This window comes from Humulus lupulus, chromosome 3 (genome assembly GCF_963169125.1).
Source record: "Humulus lupulus chromosome 3, drHumLupu1.1, whole genome shotgun sequence".
NCBI classification, from domain to species: Eukaryota; Viridiplantae; Streptophyta; class Magnoliopsida; order Rosales; family Cannabaceae; genus Humulus; species Humulus lupulus.
Genome location: NC_084795.1, coordinates 20,585,379 through 20,609,276, shown reverse-complemented (window position 1 = coordinate 20,609,276; position 23,898 = coordinate 20,585,379). Strand labels below are relative to the sequence as shown.

At 39.5% G+C, this 23,898-nt stretch overlaps 1 non-coding gene across 1 annotated transcript; it reads left to right on the top strand.

Annotated features, from left to right (window-relative positions):
• Positions 1-17,389: 17,389 nt before the first annotated feature.
• LOC133827887 (small nucleolar RNA R71) lies at positions 17,390-17,496 on the top strand. Its single transcript, XR_009890536.1, has one exon. It is a non-coding gene; the product is annotated as a small nucleolar RNA R71 (small nucleolar RNA).
• Positions 17,497-23,898: the final 6,402 nt, after the last annotated feature.

Here is a 23,898-nt window from a genome sequence, read left to right as displayed (position 1 = left end):
AGCTCGAAGATGATGGTCTCGTCAACGTTACATGTCGACAACAGAGGCGAACCGAGGTATCGAGCTCGCGATGGGTGAACAGTCTCGAAGGCATGTGAGTCTAGTGTCCGAGCTCATAAGCTGTATGTGAACATGTTTATTCTTGTACAATCCTTATGTTTAAGGGATCAGATGTAATCTGTTATTGAATCCCAAATATCATGGGATATATATGCGTACGTAGTAACTAATTCATTTAATGGCATTTATCTTAATTGATTTGTATCATATCAACCAGAATTATGTGGGAAGATATTTAGTAAACCACTCTATAAATAGAATGGGACAGCTCATTTGTATGGACTGAGAAACGGAGATTGGGAAAACTCTGTATAATTGCTTCCATACAACTTTAAGAGAATTCCAAAGAGTTAATAAAACAGACTTGTGGACTAGGCAAATTTTAACTGCTGAACCACGTAAAAGAGTCGTGTCTATATATATATATATTGTTTCCTCCGGTATTTTTTGTTTAATTGCTCTTCTTTTCAAAGTTGAAAAAAAACGGCGTCTACAGTTTGGTGCTTTCATTGAGAGCTATTAAACAAGACGTGAGCCTGTTTAATCAGAAAGTGTCCCGAATCATTAAGGGTCAGTGCAAGTAACCCCAGTACGGGTGAGTGACCAATGCCCAATGTACCTGAGGAGCAGATTCCTCACGCTGAGGATTACCCACGACGTTCTGGAAAGCAGCCCATGATGGACCAAGATCCTGAAAACATGAATGATTCGTCCAACTCCCAAGGGCCACCTGCCCCCATGCATGACGAGGATATGTATTACAATCCTGAAAGATATGTTCAAACTGTGGAACTTGAAAATTTCAAACTACGCAAACAGTTGGCAGAGGCAACAAAACGCAATGAAGAATTAGCCAGACAGGCTGGTAACGCCCAAGCACCTCCTTGGAGGCCTAGGGGACGTCCTCGTGGGAGCACGACCACCAAGAGAGTGGAGCAAGTGCCACCACCAACATCTCAGCCAATTCAGCCAAGGCCCCAGAGGAGTAACCAGGCTGAGGGTACTGCCATCCCGGCTGTAGAAGCACCAACATGAACGGGGAATAATCGAGCCCCCTCAGCGGCCCAAAACCTGAATCCTGATACTCCGTAAGACAACTTGAAGCCTGACTGGGAAAACTCTGGACCATCTAGGCCTGAAAATGGGAGATAGCCACTGTTACCCATAAGACACCCACCATCACAAATAAGGCACCCCTCGCCAGTCCAAGAGGTTCCACGACTTGCACATCGAGATGAAGATCGACAGGCTAGGCATGGACAGGGCAATGAAAGAGAAGCTACCCTAGATCGCAGGGCTTCTCAACCTTCGCGAAGTAAAATGTCAAGATCACAAACTAATGGGACAAGGAGGTTAGCAAGGGACCCACCTTGTAATCACAGGGCTACGAGTTATGTAAGTGAAAGCTCGGATTACACTCGGTCCGTGAGCATTTACAACACGAAACCAAGGCATACAGGGAATCAAGGAAATCTCCCTGACCTGCGAGAACACCTAAACCATAATCAGGGTTGAGATAATCCCCCGAACTCAGATCTGCTAGACCATCTGAATGGGCACAAACAGTCGGAGTATAATCCTATACCGAGACAGGGAGCTGGAGCTTCTTTTAATGATAACCAGCCCCTCAGGCCCATGCTAGACCCCTAGTGGATTTTGTTCAAGAAAGGATTGATCAACTAGATAGAGCATTCAGGCTCTTACAGAACGAGCGTAGCAGGGACAAGGCTCAAGAGTCCGATAAAGAGCTCGAGCCTTTTCCCCACATGTCTCCAGCACTCTATTTCCTTAGGGATTCAGGATACCTCATGTCTCACCATTTGATAGAAACTCAAACCCCTATAGCCATCTGAGAACGTTCAACACCATCATTCGAGCCAACAATGTTGGTTACGAGCTCAAGTGTATGCTGTTCCCAGCCACACTTATAGGACCGGCAAAAAACTTATTTGAGAAGTTCAAAAGGTATTCGATCGTGCCCTGGGATCAATTGTCTAGAGAGTTCAAAAGACAATTTAAGGCTATGGTTGGCATTAGGCCCAAGACCTCGGCCTTAACCAGCATCCAACAACTAGAAAATGAGTCGTTAAAAAGTTACCTCACGAGGATTAACTTAGAAGTGGCCCGAGATCGAGATATCAACGATAGCGGTCACTTGATGGCTGTTAGAGCAGGTGTATTGCCAGGAAGTCCCCTCTGGGAAGACTTGCAAAGGAAACCTATCAGGTCGTTAACTGAGTTCAATCAGAGGGCCAAGAGGTTTGTCAATGTAGAAGAGGCAAGATCTGCACTGAACATGACCTCTCAGCCCATAACTACAACGACAAACGTAAACTCTGCCTTGACATGGGTGGACCCATCAACTTCGAAACCGTCTGGGGATAACCCTTGTAAAAAAAATAAAAATGAAAGGAGGGAAGAAAAAGAAAAGGGACATATATTTCTCCATATACAAAGTATATACCGAGCTCAATGAGTATCGGGAGAATATTTACCTGGCTAATGAAAATCAGGTCCCGTTCAGATGACCTAACCCCATGAGTAACTAAAAGGCAAAGAGATATTCAAATAAATATTGTAGATTTCATAGAGATATCGAACATAAAACTGCTGAATGTCGACAGCTGAAAGATGAGATTGAAGGTTTGATCTTGAGGGGTTATTTCTGAAAGTACGTCAGAATCCGAAATCCCAATCAAGCTTCGACCAGCCAAAGGGCAGCAGCTGCACAACCTTCCCAAGACAATAACTCCCGAGCTCGGGAAGACAAGCAACCCCCTTCGATTGATGGAGAAGATGTAATAACCATTTCGGGGGGACCTCATATCGCAGGATCGGGCAGGAATACCCAAAAAGATACGTCAATGAGCTTAAGACAGGGGACGGTTCTCCCTACGAACCCGAACAACGAGCTTCAAAACAATAGAGAGTTAAGACTCAACTCATAACGTTTACTGAAGAGGACGCATCACACTTCCAGTTTCCCCATAACGACCCCCTGGTCATAACCCTCCAACTCGCGAACAAGAGGGTATGCCGAGTCCTGATTGATAATGGGAGCTAGGAAAATATCCTTTATAAAGCCACTCTAGAAAAGATGGGACTCATGCTTCGCGATCTGAAAGCATGTGTAATCAGGAGAAAGGATTGCCTGTATTGGAACCATTAAACTTCTCGTGACCTTGGGAGACTATCTAGTCTCAGTAACCAAGATGATGGAGTTTGTCGTGGTGGACCTCCCATCGGCCTACAATGTACTGCTCGGGAGACTCGCCCTAGTTGGGCTGGGGGCAATGTCATCTGTTAGGCACCTGTCCATCAAGTTCCTGACTTCTAGTGGCATCGGGACGTTGAAAGGGGATCAACTCGCAAGAAGGGAGTGCTACAGCATCTCCATAAAGGGAAATAAACAAACAAGTCCATAGGCACTTGTAGTTATTCAGAACAAGGATGGGACGGTCTTTGAGATAGATGAAGAGATCGACCCCAGAATAGAAGAAAGGGCTGACCTCGAACCTCTAGAAGAGCTAGATGAGGTCAAGCTCGAAGAAGTAGACCCCACAAAGACGGTGAAAGTGGGAAATAATCTTTCAAAATAAACAAAATAGAAATTAATTTTCTTCTTAAAAGAAAACCGAGAAGTATTCGCATGGTCACACTCAGACATGGTGGGAATCATTCCAAATGTCATGAGCCATACACTTAATATTGAAAAAAACTTCCCCCCAAAGTAGCAAAAGTGAAGACTCCTGGAGGATGATAGAAAGAAGGCCCTCAAGGAAGAAGTCGACAGGTTAAAGGCAAATCGATTCATACAAGATGCCTTCTCTCTTGATTTTATTGCCAATCTAGTGCTGGTTTTGAAACCCAACAACAAAGGGTGAACCTGTATTGACTACTCCGATCTTAACAAGGCATGCCCTAAAGACTGTTTCCCCTTACCTCGGATATATCAGCTCGTAGACGCCACTGCAGGTCATGGCATAATGTCATTCATGGATGCTTATTTTGGATACAACCAGATCGCCATGCATGCGTCGGACCAAGAGCTTACGAGCTTTGCAACTGATAAAGGGCTATACTGCTACAATGTCATCCTTCTCGAGCTCAAAAACGCTGGAGCTACGTACCAAAGGATGGTAAATAGAATGTTCTCTGAGCATATAGGGAATAACATGGAAGTTTATGTTGACGACATGCTAGTCAAGTCCAAACATAACAGTAACTGTGTGGATGATCTCGCTGAATGCTTTACTATTCTACAGAACTATAACATGAAACTTAACCCACAAAAGTGCTCTTTCGGAGTGACTTCGGGAAAGTTTCTGGAATTTTTAGTGAATGCATGAGGAATAGAGGTTAATCCAGACAAGATCAAGGTATTGATTGATATGCCATCACCTCGAAAGCATAAGGATGTCAAAAGTATAACTAGACAGATGGCGATACTAAGTAGGTTTATTTCAAAATCTATAGACTATTGTCTTCTTTTTTTTAACCTTTTAAGAGGGGGCAAAAATTTTGAGTGGTCAGAGGAATGTGAACTAGCATTCTAGAACCAAAAGAAACATCTCGTCGAACCACCAATCTTGTCGAAGCCTACCACAGTAGAAATCTTGTACTTGTACCTCGCTACAACCGAGCATGCCATTAGTTTCGTGCTCGTCCGAGAAGAGAAGAACCAATGTACTATGTCAGCAAAAGGTTACTGGGGGCAGAATCGAGATACCCTTTAATGGAAAAACTGGCTCTCAGCTTGATCCACTCATCTCGAAAGTTCCAACCTTATTTCCAAGCACACCATATTCATGTGCTAACTGAGTAGCCACTACGACATGTTTTATCTAAACCAGAAGCATCTAGAAGACTGTTAAAGTGGGTTGTGGAACTCAGACAATTTGAGATCACATACCACCCGAGAATGACCATCAAGGGACAGGCCCTGGTGGATTTCATTGTAGAATGTACTGGAGTGTCTAACGACGAAGTTGGAACCCCAGCCAGCGAGCTGTGGAAACTTTATGTCGACGGATCCTCCAACGAAAATGGATTGGGGGCAACCAATATACTGATCACTCCAGCAGGAAGTCAATTCCAGTCTGCTTTAAGGTTCAACTTTGAAGCATGGAATAACGAGGTTGAATATGAAGTATTATTGGTGGGACTCCGAATAGCCCAGGAACTCAAAGCGAAGGCTATACACTGCTATAGTGATTCATAGCTGGTTGTCAACCAAATTTTAGGGGAATATCAAGCTCGTGGCGTGAAAATGGCTGCATATCTAGAAAAAGCAAAGGCTGCGCTCAGATGGTTCGAGCTCTATGCTATTGAACAAGTTCCCCGAGAACAAAATTTAAATGCAGGCGCATTGGCCAGGCTCGCCACAACCAGTGAGGTCGATACATTGAACATGGTCCCGGTAGAGTTTCTATTGAATCTGAGTATCAGGAAGCCTGACAAGGAGGACGTATGCATGATCCACTCTCAACCTACCTGGATGACCCCAATAGCCGATTACCTTGAGAATGGAATTCTACCAACAGAATGGAACGAAGCTCTCAAACTGATGTATTAGATCCTAAAATATACTATTGTAGAAGGAAGGATGTATCGAACAGGGTATTCTATGCCATTGCTCCGACATGTAACTCCACCCGAGGCAAGGAAAATTCTTGAAGAAATTCATGAAGGATTTTGTGGAGATCACAGTTGGGGGCATGGTCTATCCAAAAAGGTGATAGGGTAGGGGTATTTCTGGCACACTGTTAAGGCAACCGCATTCAAATATGTCAAAAGATGTGATAAGTGCTGGGGATTTTCCTCACTTCCACGAGCTCCACCTATCGAGCTTACCATGCTAACCTCCCCATAACCATTTCCGGTGTCGGGAATCGACCTAATAGGCTCGGTACCAAGAGGCAAATGTGGAGTAAAGTATGCTGTGGTCGCAGTCGATTATTTCACGAAATGGACCGAGGCCAAACCCCTGGCTACGATTACCTCAAAAAAAGTTTGAGATTTTGTGGTAAATAATATCATCTCCCGATATGGAATGTCCAGAAAGATAGTGTCGGACAATGGTACCCAGTTCGACAGTGACCTGTTTACCCATTTCTGCGAAAAGAATGGGATAATAAAACACTCCTCCTCCATCGCCCATTCTCAATCAAATGGCCAGGTCAAAGCAGTCAACAAAACCCTAAAAAGCTCCATAAAGAAAAGGTTAGATGAGGCTAAAGGAAGGTGGCCTGAAGAGTTACCTCAGGTTTTGTGGGCTTATCGAACAACAACTCGAACTTTGACATGGCACACTCCCTTCTCCCTAGCATATGGATGTGAGGCCATGTTGCCGATTGAAGTCAATACCTATAATACGGAGCCATGCTTACAATCAGGCCTCGAACTAGACCCAGCTCGAAGAAAGTCTAGACTTCATCAAAGAAAGGCGAGATGAAGCTCAATTGAAAAATGTTGTCTATCAACAACGAGCTACCAGGTACTTCAATAAGAGGGTTCAAGATAAAAAATTCTGATTAAGAGACTAGGTATTAAGACGTGTATTTCAGGCTACACGAGACACGTATGTTGGGGTACTCGGACCTAACTGGGAAGGACCTTACCAGATCGAGTTTATTATCTGACCTGGAGTGTATAAATTGGCGAGATTGAATGGAGAATTAGTATCGCGAGCTTGGAATGGAGAACATCTACGACCTTACTATCAATAGTGTAGGAATGATGTTTTATTGTAACCAAGCTTGTTTATTTTTTAGACTTTTTGGTAATAAAGTGTTAAAACTTTGCTCAAAAGATATTTTCTTTATTAAATGTTGTATTTTTTGCAAACTCTCTTAATTCAATAACCTATGGTCATACTCATAGGATATTAAGGGGGCATCAGTGGTATACAATAATACCTTAAGTTTGAAAAAATAAATAACATAGAATAAAAATGGCTAGATCGTTAACCCGACATAAAAATGTTAAGTACACATATAAACTAACAAAAATGTCTAGATCATTAACCCAACATAGAAGTTATAAGTGTATACGCGAGGTAAAGCTATTTGGATATAATCAGATGTGCGAGCTAAGATGATCTAGACATAACTAGATTACCAAAATTATAAGTTTCTGGATATAACCAGATGCACGAGCTAAGATGATCTGGACATAACCAGATTATAAAAATTATAAGTGTATGGATTAATAACCAAACACGCGAGTTAAGATAGTCTGGACATAACAAGATTATAAAAATTATAAGTGTCTGGATATAAGTAGATGCGCGAGCTAAGATGATCTGGACATAACCAGATTACCAAAATTATAAGTGTCTGGATATAACCAGATGCGCAATCTAAGATGTTCTGGACATAACCAAATTACCAAAATTATAAGTGTCTTGATATAACCAAATGCGTGAGCTAAGATGATCAGGACATAACCAGATTATAAAAGTTATAAGTGTATGGATTAATAACCAAACACGCGAGTTAAGATAGTCTGGACATAACCATATTATAAAAAAAAATTATAAGTGGATGGATTACAAAGCAGACATGAGCTAAATAAGTTTGGAACAAACCAGCTAAAACTAATTGATGGAAAGAATGTAAATAAACCTACTTCGAGTTAAGTCGAGTCTGAGGCTGGAATATTTTGTAAAAAGATAGTTTCGACCTCACAACCTTGGGGAGCTACTCGAGGAATAGGAAAAGTGCATAGAAAATCAAGATATAACTAAACTACTAATCTTACATGCCATATAAGTACTTTCGAGTGCATGGTGAAAGTATGGTCCGATCTTGACAAATAACGAGATCGAACATGGATATATCGGGTAAATTGTGCATGAATGCATTGAAACTCGAGCTTAAATCCAACAAGTGTGTTTGTACATATAAACAAACATAAAAGCAAACCTTTAATATAAGATGTTTGAAAATTTTCGACTTAGAAATGTAAAGCAAAAATATTAAAGAAAAAGCTTAATGTAAAATCAAATGTATAAAGGTTTTCGAGCAAGAAAATCGTATATATAAAGATTAAAATTACTATTTGAACAAACATAAAATAGCCCTAAAATGAGCTACAAATTTTCTTTGCCCTAAGGGCATAAATAGAGAAGTATTACAAAAATGTTAATGGGATGCAGCCTATGACCTCGCCTCTATGAAGCAGGTGCGTCCCCCTCAGCAGCATCGGGCTTCTCCGCCATCTTTTCGGCCTCCTCGTCCAGCTGAGCCTGCCACCTCTCAAGGAACTCATCTCTGAGAGTGTCCAGAGAGCCAGTGTCGAGATCAGCATTGTTGGCCTACATATGGTACATGGCCATATCAATAGCATGATCCTTCTTCCACTTAAACTGGTCAAGAAGGCGAGCCTTATCACCCTCGATTATATCAAAGGTGGTTTTCTTCTCCTCGAGCTTGACATTCAACTCCTTAAGCTCCTTGATCCTGGAGTCTCTCTCCTTGATTTCAGCGTGCTTAGCCTCCATTTTTTACTCGAGTTCAGATGTCGTCGACTTTGCAGCTGTGATCTCGTCTGCTAGCTTAATCTAGAGGTTCTTCACCTCATGAGCATAGGATCGGCTCGTCTAGACCTCGTTGTTCAGCTTGTAATTAGGCTGAGCAAACGCGGTTAAGGCCTGTGCACACAAAAAAAATATGGGTTAATAAATACAGAGGATAAGTCCATAGAAGAAACATGGCAGAGAAAAAGGAATTACCGAGGTAAAGAGCTCGCTGCCCTTGTCAAGATTGTATTGGTGTCACGGCAGAAGGTGAGAAACTGCCATTGAGAAGTGCCCAAGTTGCTAAGACTCTAGCCAACTCGGGAAAGTACGTTTGAGCCCAGACTGACTCCGTGTTTCCCTGCAGTGTTATCAATCACGTACTCAGGGACATGAGTCGAGATCGAAAAAAAAGCGTTCCAGTGAGGGAACTTGCTTCTGCGAGGCCGGAGCAGTTTGTTGGGAGATTTGAACCTCAGGAGGAGGCAGAGGAAGTGAGACCTCAGTGCAGACTCTGACCTCGGGATTCGAATCAACAGGTTGGCTCGGGCCGTGAGTTTCCGAGGCAAAAGGTGTCACCTAAATTTTTTTCTGAATTTTGGAGGGGCACCTCGATCTCTTCGAGGCCCTTGGGTGCTTGCTTTGCTTAGCTCCCGAATGGCGATTGAGAAAATTTTCAAGGTCAGATTCCATGTCGCCTGCACATAGACAATTTGCACATTAGTGAACGGGCCTAAATAACAAAAAGAAAACAAGACTAAAGTGAAAAAAAAAACACCTAACTGGAACTCTCCCTCGAGCTTGTGCTCGGTGACCAAGTAATCCCCCTATCTTCAGAGGAGGCTGGGGGAGTCCCTTCCCTATACGTAGGTGACATCCTTGGAAGGACTCTATAGTCGTTGGTACCGTATTAAACAGAAACCCCATCCCAAACTTCATTTAAATGTGAAAGTTATCTCTGGGATCTAGGAATAGGATCAGAGTATCGAGCTTATGTTTAAGCATAGAGGGAGGCCACATACCCGAGCTAAGTATAATTTTACCTCCACCACTTGAGCTTGAGGCCTCATCTTGGGCTTCATTTCCAGAGGACGCGCGATCAGGACGGCGAACCACAGGGGAATGGGCTTGTGAGCTCGAAGACCTTTGTCTCGGAGGAAGTCTTTCAGTGGGAAGAGGCACGTGCTCCCACTTCAAGTACTTGCGATAGGTGACATAGTCTATCGACTGATCTTGCTCCAAGAGGCCGCAGGCTTAGAACTTTTCTTCAAGAAGAAGATAAGATAGGAAGCATCGACCATATGGTAGTTGGAGCAGGGCCTTCTTATGCTCCACCATGGATTCTGAGGGTGTGGGATGGTGATATTTGGCTGAAGAAATGGATGTGTTATTAGCCTAAGCTTAATAAATTCAACGAACAAGAAAGAAATAAGCATGAATACTTATGGATTTTTTGGAATGAGTAAAATTTGGAAGGGGCAAGGCCATCCGTCCAGAAGAAGGCCAACTTGATGTTTGGAGGATGGTTTAGCATATCCTCAAAAATCTTCCTCTCCTTCGGGTAGCTCGATAGATAGTAGAAACCATCCCCTCCCCGAGCTCGAGAATAGTTGCTTTTCAGATAAAAGAGATATGAAATCTCTTTTTGTGAGGGTCCTTCCCACTTCAGCTCGTGATATAACGACCTGAGGGCAGAGAGAACCCTATAAGAGTTGTTTTGGAGTTGGAATGGGGCAAGCCCAACAAAATCCAGAAAATCCTTAAAAAAGGATTTCAGGGGGAGTAGGGCCCCTGCCTTCATATGCTCACGACTCTAGGCTGCGAGCTTGATCTTACTGTAGGGATTGCCATCACCTGGGGCATAGCAGCTCCACTCTTTTGGGGTCGCAGGCCGACACATCAGTGTGTCAAAGAGTTTCAGGCTCTGGCAAGCCAGGATCTCAAAGATTTGGCCCGTCGAATTTACCAAGCTCTAATAATGCTCGACCTCGAAGAATTCCTCCCTGAAGATAAGAACGGAAGCAACTTGCAAGGTGGAAGGGTGGTTTGAAGAGTCTTCCATCAGAAAAAAGGAAAGTACACTAGGCTCATAAACAATGGTGACTTTGAGTTTAGGATTAATCGAGATAGGCCTGATCTCGGGGTCCGGATCTGGATAGATCACGACCTGGAGTTTCTTCCGTTTTCTTTTCTCGACCTCGTTAATCTGATGTCGGACATAGTCTCGGATGTCTTCTTGTTTGCAACGTGCATGGTGCTCGTGTATCAGTAGTCGGTTCCGAGTGAAGGGAAACTCCGGACTAGGTGTTGATGGAGGAAAGGAATTGCAAGCATTGACCCCCACCAATTCTCAGAGTTCTGTGACATCTAACAAGAAAAAAGAGGGTGAGACCCAGGCAAGCAAAGAACTACAAAATACAATTTTGGTTATTCGAGCTCGAAAGCCCGAGATCACAGAGTAAATTCAGTCAAGACCAAGGTCTCGAAGGGTTAAGATCGAATTCGAAGTAGAACCCCAAACTATTGGAAAGTTCAGGCTTCGAGCGTGTACTTAAAATGAGAGTGGGAAAGTTTGGATTCATTTTAAGAATCCCACATTTTCAGGGATAAAGTTTTCGGTTACCCAAAAAGGTGATAATTTTGGGATTTGTGCAATTGAAAACCCTAATTCAGAACCCCCATTTCTTAGCTTACACGATTCATTACCTTTAAACCGAAAAGACCCTATGTTTGCACTTTTTACGCTAAATTTGGGTATTAGAGCTATGTTGTCAAAAGCTTTGAATCAAAATTTTATGTTAAGGAATATTGCTAAGATTACTAGTTACAACATACATTCATACACAAATGAAAAACGTAAAAGTGTATGAAGACATAAACGTACAGGAGTCAAGAACAAGAAACTTACACACTGAAGCTTGCGGATAAAGGGAGATCGTTGACTGTAGGAGCGGTTGCATAGAAGCTCTCACAAAGTCAAAAATTCCAAGAGTGTTATATCTCTTCGGTTTGGAGAACATGCAAGAAAATATAAGAATTTTTTGCTCTAGTTTTTTCTTTCTCTCTGAAGCTTGATATGAACAAATGAAAGTGAAGAAGAAGAGAAAGAGAGACAGGTTATATATACTTCCCAAAAGGAGGTCAAGGGACAAGACCACCAGGGCCTTTGGTTGGATTCAATTTTTGATCGAACGGTCAGGGGCAAACATGATGATGGCGGCAAAAAGATGAAATGCGAAAGGATGTGGGCATGTTGGAAAAGTACTCAAGTACTTAGTTTGACCAATCTGTGGCCGACACGTGTCCATATTCGAGTGTGGTAGGTGGCCCAATTTTTTAAAGTGGCCGTTCAAAAGTTTCCTTCTCATAGGATTCGAACAGATTTCGAGAATTGAAATCTTGATTTCAAAATTGAGGAGGCAAAATGTTACACCCCGATTTCGAGAATTGAACTCTTGATTTCAAAATTCAGGCTCGTAAGGTGTAAGCTCGAAATGAGCATTGTAGTCATGTAATCAGAATTAATACGAAAGTCAAAGATAGTCTCACTGAGCAGTAAATGTGACAATGTCGAGATTGGTGAACTCGGAAACTACATAGTCTCGGAGGTGTTTTGAGGTTATAAATTAGGCTCGAAACTCACAATGGCAATGTTTCAACACTTGTATAAAAATCTTGATTTATTTCCTGCCCTCAAACAAGACGATTCGACCTCGTGTATTGTGAGCTCGAAGGGGATGGTCTCGTCAACGTTACTTGTCGACAACAGAGGCGAACCGAGGTATCGAGCTTGCGATGGATGAACGGCCTCGAAGGCGTGTGGGTACAGTGTTTGAGCTCGTAAGCTGTGTGTGAAGATGTTTATTGTTGTAAAATCCCTATGTTTAAAGGATCAGATGTAATTTATTACTAAATTCCAAATATCATGGGATATATACGCGTATGTAGTAACTAATGCATTTAATGTCATTTATTTCATTTATTTGTATCATATCAACCCGAATTATGTGGGAAGATATTTAGTAAACCACTCTATAAATAGAGTGGGATGATTCACTACTACAAAAACACCATTTTAGGAAACTTTTTTAGGGCACTCACCTAGATGCGAGTCCTAAAAACAGCTCCTAGACTTTTTAGGACTCGCGTTGCGAGTCCAAAAAGAATTTTTTTAGGGCTCGCGGAGCGAGTCCTAAAAACTAACGCGTTTCCTAAAAGTTTGATTTGTTTTTTTAATATACACCTCTTGGACTTTTTAGGACTTGCGTTGCGAGTCCTAAAATAATTTTTTGAGGGGTCGCGGAGCAAGTCCTAAAAACTAATGCGTGTCCAAAAAGTTTTATTTTGTTTTTTTAATAAACACCTTTTGGACTTTTTAGGACTCGTGTTGCGAGTCCTTAAAGAATTTTTTGTAATAATAAAATTTTGATTAGTACTTACATATCATCAAATATTGTTTGGTGTGGTAGTTTGCTACCCATTTAACTTACTGTAGGTCCAAGGCTCTAATCTCATCTTTACAATTTTGATTTCTATCATAATATGCACACTTAATTTATAGTTAGAATTAAGTAGTGTTTGGGGTTAATTTTTTCAGATCTAACCAAAAAAAAAAAAAAAGGATCGGGAGGGTTGGGTGGTGGGCGACGGGGGTGGCTAGAGGGCTGGGCTCGGGGCTGGCTAGGAGGCTTGGTTGATGATACAAGGAGGGTTTCGTGGCTGGGCTGGGCTGGGCTCGAGTCGATGGTGCATGGAGGGGCTTGGGCAGGGAAGGGCTCGGCAGGAATGATGGTTGGGCTGTGCTCGGGGCTGGCTGGGGGTCGACAGCACAAGGAGGGGTTCGGGTTAGGTTAGGGTTTTTCTGGGTCGACGATGTAGGGAGGGGCTCGGGTAAGGAGGGGCTCGTCAAGGACAGTTGCTGGACTGGGCTCGGGGCTGGCTGGGGGTCGACGGCGCAGGGAGGGGTTCGGTTGGGCTGGGCAGGGTCTGGGTCGATGGTGCAAGGAGGGGCTCGAGCAAGGAGGGGCTTGGCAGGGACGGTGGTTGGGCTGCGCTGGGCTCGAGGCTGGCTGGTGGGGTTCTCAACTTCACGGCGGCGACATTGTAGCTCCCAGCGGCAGTAGGTATTTATTTTATTTCTTTATTTTTTTATGTTAAAATATATTTGATTTGATTGTGTTGGATATGTTCAAATCTTATTTTGAGCTTAGACTAATAATGAATATCATCTTTACTATATTTTGTTTATGCTTTAATGGCTTTATACTTGTGTTTCACTACTGGTTTTTGGTGTATTTTGTGACTTGATTTGGTTGTATTTTGTGACTGGATTTTGGTGTGTTTATGGTCTATTTCGATGCTTCTTTAATGGCTACTACTTGTATTTTGCTACTAGTTTTGGTATATTTTGAGACTGGATTTTGGTGCATTTTGCAACCAGTTTGAATGGATTAATATGGTTAATTTATGGTCTATTTTGCTGATGCTTTTGGTGTAGTTTGCTATTATGCAATGGAGACTAATTGAGGTCTGTCAAAGATTGGAGCATGATCTTGTGATCCAGAGTTTTAATGGTATATTTTGCTATTGTTTTAATGGTATATTTTCTGTATTGTGCTACTGGTTTTTTGGTGTATTTTGTTAAATAAGTTGAATGGATAAATATGGTAGATTTATGGTTTATTTTGGTGTAGTTTGCTACTATTTTGAAATACCTCTATGTACTGGATGAATAACATTTTATAAAAATAGTACTATCTAACTAGAAATTGTTTGCTGCTTGACTATATGAATACCTATAATGATAGTTTAATTCTCGCTTCTATTATATATATATATTTATAATTGTTGTGTGTGTCTACTTATTTATAAGTTTGAATTATTATATAGATCTCCAAATTAATTGGATATACATTATCCGTATATCTAGAGATGTACACTGATCAATTATGTGTGGACCTCTCTTGTTCTTTATTTCTAGTGGTCAACATTTTAAGAACTTTTTATTTCCAGTGGAGAAACTTTTTATTGATTAAAGAACTTTTTTATAATGTGCATGTCTATATTGAGATGCATTTCTTTGGCAATGATAGAATTTAACTCACACAACTTTAAATACATTTCTTGTTTAATATTTGGTGATAATACAATTTGACTGTGGTATAAACTAGCATGTAATATGATTTTGTAAGATGAGTAAACAAAATAATGAAATTATATTTTTGAGTAATTAATAAAAAAATCATTTTCTTGTATTTTCTTTTGATATTTTAGAAATCTAACATATATAATACATTTTGGACACTCAAAGGGATATATATATATTTTAAAATCAAAATGAAAATTGTAGCTGCATTTTTTTTTAAAAATTACTTTTAAGGGCATGCAAAGCAAGTCCTAAAATCTTAATTTAAAGTTACTCAACGGGATATTTTAGGACACGCATTGAGAGTCTTAAAAACATTCTTTTAGGAATCGCGAAGAGAGCCCTAAAACTTACTTAAAGGCACTCAACGAGATTTTTTAGGACTCACAATGCGAGTCCTAAAAAGCATTTTTTGTAGTAGTGATTCATTTTTATGGACTGAGAAATAGAGACTGGGAAAACTCTGTATAATTGCTTCGAGAAAGCTTTAAGAGAATTCCAAAAAGTTAATAACAAAGACTCGTGGACTGGGCGGATTTTAACTGTTGAACCATGTAAAAAATCGTGTCTATATATATTGTTTCCTCAGGTATTTTTTGTTTAATTGCTCTTCTTTTCTAAGTTGATAAAAAATGGCGTCAACACATACATATAGATGGGCTAATTCCTTTAATATCTCCAATGGTCCAACCTATGGCTTCTTTATGTTTTCTAAAGAAATCTAACAATTTATCTTCTTGTTCTTTATCTAAGGCGGATGCTACAATAACATGTAAGGTTTCAGACTCTCCTTGAAAAGCATATTTTAAATTTACTGGCAAAGGTTTAAGGTCTAAGTTTGGAGAGTTGCAAATTGATTGAGCATGATCTAAGGGTGAAAAAGGCTCAACTTTAGTTTCATTTAAGGGTATAGAGTCTAGCAAAGAATTCACATCATCATTAGAATCATCAACATGCAAGTTCATACCAAAGTATTTTTCACAAAAGTCAAGTAAGTCATTTCCATCATCTTCACAAATACTATCTATCATGTTAACTTCATGCACTTCCTCACACTCAACAGATTTAGCAACATTAAATACATTCAATTCAACAGTCATATTTCCAAAAGATAATTTCAAAACACCATTACGACAATTAATGATTGCATTAGATGTAGCTAAGAATGGTCTACCTAAAATGATAGGAATTTGAGCATGCACATTTTCCATAGGTTGAGTATCAAGAACAGTGAAGTCAACAGGAAAGTAAAGTTTATCAACTTTCATCAAAACGTCCTCTATAATGCCTCTAGGAATTTTCACAGAACGATCGGCTAATTGAAGAGTTATAGAAGTAGGTTTTAGTTTACCAAGACCAAGTTGCTTATAAACATAATAAGGCAATAAATTCACACTAACACCCAAATCAAGTAAATCCTTGTTAATAAAATGATCCCCAATAATGCATGAAATTGTGGGACACCCAGGATTTTTATATTTAACAAGACTCTTATATTGAATAATGGAACTAGCTTGTTCAGTTAAAAATTCCTTTTTAGGAACATTAGTGTTTCTTTTTACAGTACAAAAATTCTTCAAAAATTTAGAGTAGGCTGAAATTTGCTTAATGTCATATGAGAAGGGGATATTGATACTAACTTGTTTAAAACTTCTAAGATGTCATTATATTGGCCGCCTTTTTTAATTTGAAGTAATCTTTGTGGGAATGGGGCTTTTGGAATGAAAGGATTGATTGGAGTATCCTTATTTGAAGAGTTATTGGCATTAGAACTAGAAGGCTGGCTCTTTTCTTTTTCTTTTTCAACCTCAGTTATGTAATCAAGTTTGACAATGTTCTTTCTGGACCTAAGAGTTGAAATTTATTTGACTTCTCCATTATGACTAGACTTTCCTATCTCATATTGACCTTTTGGATTTGGGATAGGTTGACTAGGGAATGTTCCTTTTTCTCTATCAGCTAGAGTAGTAGCGAGTTGTCCTACTTGTGTCTCGAGTTTGGTAATTTATTGAGATTGATTTTGTAGGATTTTTTGAGTGGATTGCATAAATTTTTGTAAATTATCTTCTAAGGAAGGTTTCCTTTGTTGAGGATATGGTTGATTTTGTGGGGCATGTGTTTGGTTTTGCGTGTTGTATTGGTGCCCTTGATTCATCGGAGGTTGGTTTTGTCTCCATGAAAAGTTTGAATGGTTTCTCCGATTTGGATTATAACTGGATGAAAATGGGCTATCATTTGGTTTCCCATAAGCATGAAGATCATTGGCCTCCTCAGAAAAGGCTTCTTGGTAGGAAGGACATGATTATGCATTATGGCAAGGACTAGAACATATAGAATAAACATCTTTTCTTGGTTGTATTGGAGAATTTATAGTTTGGCTTATGGCTAAAGCTTCTACTTTTCTAGCTAATTTGTCTAAGGATTTTCTTAAGTCTAATTCATCTTTTACTTCATACCTTCCTCCTCTTTTTGGTGAATTAGTTGACCTAGACCTAGGATCAAAATAATTCCATTGTTGTGAATTGACAGATAAATCTTCAAGGGCGTCCCAAGCCTCTTGTCCTTGAAATTAAAAAAAAAAAAAATCACTATGCATAGATTGAATCATTTGACGATTAGAGGGAGTCAAACCATCATAAAAATATTTTACAAGTATCCATTTTTCAAAACAATGATGAGGACATTTTAATAATAAATCTTTAAATCTTTCCCAACATTCATAAAACTCTTCATTGTCTTTTTGAAAAAACTCGAAGATTTCTATCCTTAGACTATCAGTTTTAGACATAGGAAAAAATTTCAGCAACAATTTATTATAAAGTTAATCCCATGTAGTTATAGACCCCTTGGGAAGGGAATTTAACCAAGCTTTTGGTTTTTCTTTTAATGAAAAAGGGAATAATCTTAGTTTGACTGACTCATCAGAAAAAATTTGAAATTTAAATGTTGAGCAAATTTCTAAGAAATCTTTGACATGCATATAAAGATCCTCTCTACCTAACCCATAAAAAGATGGCAACAATTGAATGATTGATGATTTACGCTCAAAATGGGTAGCATAAGTAGTAGGAAAAACAATACATGAAGGAGCATTAGATGAAATAGGTTCAAAATATTCAAGCAAAGTTTTTTCAGGCACAACATTTTCATCAACAGGATTTCTAGTAATATTAGCAATTGGTTCCATGATGCTCAAATTGTTGCTAACACTTTCAAGTTCAAACAAAGATAAACGTCTTTTTACTAATCTATTTTTAGAGTTACGTTCCCAATGATGCATACAATTTCACAAACAAGGCAACAAAGATAATCTCAAACAAATAATTTTTTAATGCGGAAGATCAGTTAAAATCGCAACCACAAAGCATACTTAGAATTTTTAGAGATTTCACAAGAATATAATTTTTATGATTTACTTGTCCCCAGACCTATTTGATTCCAATTACTCACAGACTACTAACAACTCCCCGAGGTTAATTAGTAGAGGCAGATTGGGAATTTTGTTCAAAATTCCTTTAAGCAAAAATTGTTTATGGTGAAAGGACAAGATTTATGTTTTTTTCAAGTATTTTTTTTCACAATTACACAATAATATGATAAGAAACAAAGAAAAATAAGGTAAAATTAAATAAGGCTATAAAAAATTAGGCAATTGTAGGGAGGCATAGCATGCCATCAACCATGACAAAAATAAGGTAAAAATTAGGAGGCTCAAGTGTCATAAACTAAAACATAAGATAAAAGACTAGGAGGCAAAATTTCCATCAACTAGCTAGGAGGCAAAATTGTCATCAACTAGTAAATTGTACCAAAATATAACAACAAGATAAATAAAGTAAATTACAGCAAAGGTTAGAAGGCACAAGTGCCGTCAACAAACAAAAATTCAATAAATATAAATATATAAGTTTTTTTTTATGGGTGGTAGAACCGTCTCAAAGTTTCTTTTTATCTTCTTTTTTATCTTTATATATATATATATATATATTTCTTTTTAAGTGTAGAAATTGAAATAACTAGTAGAAGAATTTACTAAACTTGACAAAAAGTTTGTTTCTTTTCTTGCAACTCCCCAGCAACGGCGCCAAAAACTTGATGGACCCAAAAGTGGGTATGTTTTAAATATGTAAATCGCAAGCGCACGAATCGTATATATAGTATAGAGTTCATGTAAGCAAGGATGTCGAACCCAAAGGAGTTCTCTAAAATTAAAAATAAACTATTTTAAATCAATATTAAATAAATTCTAACCTAGCTCCACGAGATTTAATGAGAATTTGTGACTAGAAAATCAAATAAGAAACAATAATAAAGAAATTAAAGACAATATATATAAATAAATTAATAGTAGAAATCAAGATAGAAAAATAAGATTATTAATGTATTAGAATCCACAAAATATAAGTTCAATAATATTTATAAGTACATTGATTCCCAAGTTTCATTAATAGTAGAAATTAATCAACTGTCACTTATTCAAATTATATATTTTATTTAAGCACAAAGTATTATAGAATTGTAGGATTTTTCTTCACTTTTAAAATTATAATTTCAAAGTATTTAATGTAAATCATAACTAGAATAGAAATTACAAAATAAAGAAAATACATACTTGAAAATGCTCTTGAAAAACATCAAATGGGGGAGAGAATGGTAGAAAAGATGAGAGTCCACCAAATTCAAGCACCCATAAATGGTCTTGAAATTACATATTTATAGCCAAAATGAGATGATTAAAATAAACAACTTAAATTAATTAAATTGACTAGAATAATTAAATAAAATGAATATGGCATGTAGAGGTAAATTATAGGTGTAATGATGATTTTGTGGTGAAATATGTAGGAAAGTTGGGTAAAAATATGGCATTTTCGGACAAAGGGATAAGGGGACAATTGATGGGCTCAAGAGAATAGGAGACAGCTGGGTTTGGTGGCTGGGCTTCGGATTGGGCTTTCAGGCGGGCCCAGGTGGAAAGCAGTTTTCTTGGTGGGCAGGCTGGCAGGTGTGGGCCAAGCTGGGCTTCAGGCCTGGGTAGCTTCTTTTCCCTCTCAAAAATACCATATTTTGATTTATTTATTCTAGTTTTACTTCTTTTTCCTTTCCTTCATTGCTCTTGTTTTTCAAGAGCCCAAAAATTCAAAATATTCCCTATCAAATAAACATAAATTAAATTAAAACTAAATATTTTCAATAATAAAATATACAAGAAAATACAAATTAAAACTTAATTTACTTTAACATTTAAGCTCAATAAAAGTGTAATTTTTTTACGTCTAACTTAACAATACTAATTTCAAATAATTAAACTACAACATATTACAATATAAAATATCTATAAAAACATATAAAAATCTAAAAAATTACAATAAGACTAATAAATTCAAAATTACTTAAAATCTTAATAAATTATTTTAAAACTCAAGAACTAAGCAACAATTAGCTTACAAAATGTGGTAAAATAACTCTATTTTGTAGAGTTATCAACGACAGAGTGTACTTATTTGAAGGTAGAAATTGAGGAGCTCATACACAGGGGGCACCTGAGCAGATATGTCAGAAGAAAAAATAAAAAACCGAAGGACGGGCCGGCGTCACCTTGGGGCTGAGAAAGAGCCCTAGATGTACAAGAAGAAGTAAGAACGATCTTTTGATGCCCAGGGGCGAGACAAGAATGCTAGAGAAGCTAGACGAAGTCCACCCCCGTTTATCGTGAGCTTGGAGCAACGACCCCCGAAGAGTTTTAAGGGAGAGAATGATTCAATCACTTTCACGGAGGAGGATGCACGAGGGGTGCACCTGCCCCCAATGATCCTTTAGTGATGACAGTCCAACTAGCCAATATGAGGGTAGATCGAGTCCTCGTAGACAATGGAAGTTCTGTGGACATCTTGTATCTCCCCACCTTGGAGAAGATTGGTTTAGGCGTCAAAAACTTGAAACCCCTCCATTCCTCCTCATACAAATTCACAAGAGACTCGATAAAACCCCTAGGAGTGATCGAATTGGCCCTCACCATGGCAGAGCAACCCAGACAAACTAATATAATGGCAAAATTCATTGTGGTAGATTGTGCTTCAGATTTCAACGACGTATTGAGGAGACCATCCCTAAGAGAATTTAAAGCGATAACTTCAATATATCACTTACCTGTCAAATTCCCAACTCCTGGAGGAATAGCGAGTATGAAAGGGAAACAAAAACAAGCAAGGGGTGCTATAACACCTCCGTCCGCACGTCTGTATAGCCACGGGAACCTACGGCGATGGTAATACATGGAGGCACAAACCCGCAGGAGCTAGAACCCCGAGTCACAGAGAAGCTAGGAGCCGAACATGTGGAGGAGTTAGAAGAAATCGTTGTAATGGAAGAACCTTTGCGAAAGTTGAAGGTGGGAAAAAACCTTCAAGATGACATAAAGGAAAAATTAATAACATTTCTTAAGGATAACCTTTGATGTATTCTCTTGGAGTCACGAAGACATGGTGGGGGTAGATCCTTCCATGATGTGCCATCACTTAAATATCAACCCCAAGGCAAGGCTGGTTAGGCAGAAGAGACGAGTGCTCGACCCGTTAAGATATGCAGTCTTGAAGGAGGAGGTCGACAAATTAAAGGCAAATGGGTTCATCCGTGAAGCGTTCTACCCTGTATGGGTATCGAATCTCATACTAGTCCTAAAACCAAATGGAAAGTGGAGGACCTATGTGGACATCACTAACCTCAATAAGGCTTGCCCTAAGGATAGCTTCCCGCTTCCCAGAATAGATCAATTGGTGGACGCAACATCCGAACATGAGTTGCTTAGCTTCATGGATGCTTACCCTGGATACAACCAGATACCCATGAGCCCGACTAATGAAGAGCCTACTTCATTCATAATGGATAAATGACTCTATTGTTATAAAGTGATGCATTTTGGGTTGAAAAATTCAAGTGGCACCTGCCAAAGATTGGCAAACAAGATGTTCACTAACCAGATAGGAAGGAACAAGGAGGTATACATAAATGATATGTTCTTCAAGACTAAAACGGTCAAAGAACTCAACGGGGACCTAAGTGAGATGTTCGACACAGTCCGAAAATATCGAATGAAGCTGAATCCACTCAAGTGCACTTTCAGAGCCTCTTCGGGAAAGTTCTTGGGTTTCATGGTCAACTCCAGAGGCATTGAGGGTAACCCTAACAAAATAAAGGCCCTAGTAGCGATGAATCCACCCAAGAGCAAGAAAGAGGTGCAATGTCTAATGGGAAGAGTGCTAGCACTCAACAGGTTCATTTTGAGGTCTACGGACAAGTGCCTCCCCTTCTTCAACATCCTAAAAGAGAGCAAAAAGTTCGCTTGGGATGGAGATTGCGAGGAAGCCTTTAACAAGTTGAAGGAGCACCTAGGGAAGCCACCCTTGTTGGCTAAAGCAAAAAAAGGCGAAAGGATATACCTATACTTTCCAGTATCCGAGCATGCCATAGGTGATGCCTTGTTTAAAGGAGAGAAGAAACATCAACAACTCGTGTACTACGTCAGTAAATTCTTGGTAGACATGGAAACCTGATACCCAGAAATAGAGAAGTTAGCGTATTGCCTTAGTTGTGGCATCAAGAAAGTTAAGGCTCTACTTCCACACCCATGCGATTGAGGTACTCACTAATAACCCCTTGAGGCAGGTCTTGCACAAACCTGAAACCTCGGGAAGGCTGATGAAATGGTCAATTGAGTTAAGTCAATTCGACATCATATATACCCTAAGGTCCTCCATCAACAGGCAGGTGCTCACGGAATTCATAGTCGAGTTCACCTATCAGCCAAATGAAGGAGAGATAGGAGAGAGTGTGTAATGCCCCGAAATCCCTAATGCGGTTTAATGGATGGATTAGTAGGCCGGGAGGGACATAATTATTTAATTATGCCATTACATGATTATATGCATGTTTATGTGAATTATATTATAATATGATGTTAACTGCATGCATGTGGGTCCACATTTCTTTACAGGGGTGTTTTGGTAATTTGGGTCGTTGAGGGTGTAATTGTATATTTGTATGCATGTCAGTGATATATTACTGAGACCACATTATAATGTGGGTTTGTTCGAGCTATTCAGCATGAGACGATCTTGGAATATTAATTAGTGGTCTAGTCATAACAAGTTTAAGTTCGGGGCTCAGGTTGAGTCTCGGGCTGATTTTAATGATTAGAGTGTTGCCGAGAATTAAAGGTTAATGGGATATGAATTATTGGTGTTTGAGAATATCGAGAACAGCGGGAATTGGATAGCGCTAATTATGATTAACGAGATAAGTGGGAAATACCAGTTTTGCCCTTGGGAGCCTTTACAAACCCTTAATTGACCTAGGGGTATTTTGGTCTTTTCACCCCTTGGATAAATATTAGCCATTTAAGGCTGTAGAAAGGTAGTATAACAGAGCATAAGTCTGAAGCTTCTCCCGTACCTTTTCTCCTCCAGTTTTCTTTGTGATTTTTGAGCCATTCTTGAGGATTTAAGATTGGGAAGTCAGCCTTGTGAGTTTGGGAGTGTGTTCCACCATTGAAGAGTATCATAAGCTGAGCTTGGGGTAAGTTTCTAGCAATTAAAATACATGCTTTGCTCTGTCTTAGTTCTGGTTTTCAGTTGGGATTCCTAGGTTGGATGATTGGTTTTGTTGGGAGTTTTGGCTAGGGTTCTTGTGGTTGTGATGCTTGGGGTATGTGAGGATGGTTTTTGGGTTCATTTGGCACCAAAAATGAGGTTTGGAAGCATTGGAATCGAGTTATAATTGAAGGAGTAGAAGAAGGAGGTTTCAGGGGAGCATCAGTCCAGGGGTAGCGCTACAGCGCCCATCAGAGGGTGCTATAGCGCTACACAGGACTTTTGTTGGGCGGTTGGGGTTCTAAGTATAGCACTGGGGCGCTATTGAGCAGTGATGTAGCACTACTCTCTTCCTCCAAAATCCCGTTTTGAGTGTTTTGAAGGGTTTTTGGCTCAGGGTTTCAATCCTTAAGGCCTGGGATTGAATCTACTCACCGTGTGGGCATGTTTCGAGGTCCCGAGAGTGGGGTTTAGGTTAAGACCCTTTCATTGTGGATTTTCATTAATGGAGGTTATAATTGGCTGTGATTAGTTAACTGCTAAGGAATCAAAAGGTCGATCGTTCTCAGGAGTCGTTCTCGTTTTAT